The 2361-nt window shown below is 62.6% G+C and overlaps 1 protein-coding gene across 1 annotated transcript in view; it reads right to left on the reverse strand.

The window, feature by feature from the left end:
• TIAM1 (T-cell lymphoma invasion and metastasis 1) overlaps positions 1 to 2361 on the reverse strand; it is a 92589-nt gene that overhangs the window by 2691 nt on the left and 87537 nt on the right. The window lies entirely within an intron of this gene.

The raw sequence follows: 2361 nt of genomic DNA on the forward strand, positions 1-2361 counted from the left end.
AGCGGGACACGGGGTACGGTATGGGAAGCGGGGTCACCCCTCTCCCTGTGCACCTTGCAAGCACCTCTGACCTCGGAGGAGTCCGCGCTCGGCCCTGACCACGACCCCAGGCACCGGCTCAGGGGCTGCGGGGCTGGTCCCCGTCACCTGTCTTCCTAGGGGACTCGGCACCGTCCCGGGGCCCGCAGTTGGACGGAGGGCGTGCCCCCCTCTCAGCCAGCGGGGAGGGGACGGAGACCCGAGTCTGGGGACCGCCCGCCTCTGAGGACCGTGTGCACCGCGAGGCTAAGGAAACGCGCCCTCGGCCCCTCCTGACAACGTCCTGGGTCAGCAACTCCTGTTTGCGAAGCAGTTACAACGCCAGGGCCCGAGGGACCAGAAACAGGCCGCTGGGGGGAGATGGGCAGAGCGCTATGTAGGTGACAGGACAAAGCTCAGACCCTCCTGCCGCCCCGCCCTCCTCCAGGAATTAAAACCAACAGAAGACGCCCCCCGATCAATCAGGCCAACGCACAACCCCACCTCTCACGCACACGCGCGAGCGCACACACACAGACACACATGCACACGCACGCACGTGCACACACACACAGGACGCGGACATGGGGGCGTTGCTGCCCCCTCCTGGCGAGATGTGGCTGCTGCGCCAGCAACGCCCAGGTGAGGGCCGTGTTTCCGGCATCCTTCCCACGTGGTCCAACAAGGAGGGGAACGGAAACCATTTCCAGGGAAAACGGAAAGAATAAAAAACACCTCCTGCTACTCCCCTGGGGCAGCAACAATCCTGCTCCGTTTGCCCACAGCGACCGAGTGCGGCCTGGCCCTCTCCACTCGCGCTGGAAAGGACCCCCATGCAAAACTGGGCTCCTGGAGACGCTGTCGGTGGGCGGGGTGCTGGGCGTGTAGGGGTACAGGGTGCCCATGTCTGCATTTTAGAAATGTGTCAAAAATACGATGAGTTGATGGATGACAGACGGACAGATGTGTGATCATGAAAACATGGAAAAATACAAACCAACCACGAGGGGAGCATGAAAGGGCGCCGTTCTCCCTGCCGTCCTGTGTCTGGGAGTCTCATGAGGGCGCGTTGGAAAGAACAGAAATGTCCCGGCACCGAGACCTCAGACAACACCTAGCGCTGTGATCGCTGAGGCAGGCGGATGGCTCACTGTCCAATTCAGACAGGACGGGGGGGAGGGGGGGGGCGGATGAGCTACTTGGGCTCTCGAACAACGGAGCATGAGTCTCGCTCCTTAATTAGGACACGTGACCACCCAGCTGGCCCAGGGGCTGGGGAGGCCCAGGGGGCTGGGGAGGGGCTCTGGCTGGGTATTTCCTGTGTCCGAGGTTAATTCTGACCAGCGGTGCTGTGCTGACCACTCCAGCGCCTTTTCTACATCGTCTAAGGTGAGCATCCTGACAACAGCGAGGAGCTTCGAACATCCGTTCTCTTGGAGTGAGGAGCACAGTAGGGCGTGGGCTGGCTCTGTTTTCTTTCCAAAGGGGTCTCACGGGAGCACTCCGCGTGTCCTAGACTCAAAGTGTTTACCTTCCAAGGAAACTGAGGCTCCAGGTCGGCCATGACGGCGGGTTTCCTGGGTCGGGACGCAGGTTCCCGTCCTAACCACACATTCCCTGGCAAGGCTGGGGGCAGGGAGACAACTCCAAGGAAAAGCTCTCCCTGGAGGGGGCGGCGGGGCTTTACACAGGGACCCGGGGGAAACTGTGGGCGTGGGGGTGCGCACGACGCTGAGGGCCATGGGGGCGCTGCCTGGTACTCACCACAATGGGTGAGAGACAGACTGAAGGTAACTACCCTGGCAGCAGCTAAGGGAAGGGGTTTGGAGGTGAGGCCTGCGTGCAGCCCCGCAGGCTGTGTCGTGAGCACCTCGCCACTCACAGTTCCGGGGCCACGTCACCCCACGGGGACAGGCAGGTGATCGGGACAGAGGTGACACCTTCCAGACACGCACTGAGGAAGCCTGTTACTGGACACCTCCCTGCAAAATCCTGGCTGCCTCTTAGGAAAGGGGTGATCCCCTGTGAACACCCGATGCCACCAACACCTGTGTTAGGGAAACACCTTCCTACCCAGAGGCACTCCGCCTGCCACTCACGGGGGCCTATCGCCCGCAGCCCTCACTCCAGCCCTAGAGGAACCTGTGCTCCGGGCCCTTAAACCCTACAGCCCTCTTTCCAGCAGCAGCCGAGGGCGGCCCCACACAGACACCCGAGGTACAGACACAGCTGTGGGCACAGCAGGGGCGCAAGCCTGGCAGGTCATCGGCTCCGCACGTGGCCGCCTCCCTGGGAACGGGCAGCACTGCACGCGGGCCACCAAGCTGCCACGTTCTCAGGAGG

Source organism: Myotis brandtii, unplaced genomic scaffold (assembly GCF_000412655.1).
Source record: "Myotis brandtii unplaced genomic scaffold, ASM41265v1 scaffold139, whole genome shotgun sequence".
Classification (NCBI taxonomy): Eukaryota; Metazoa; Chordata; class Mammalia; order Chiroptera; family Vespertilionidae; genus Myotis; species Myotis brandtii.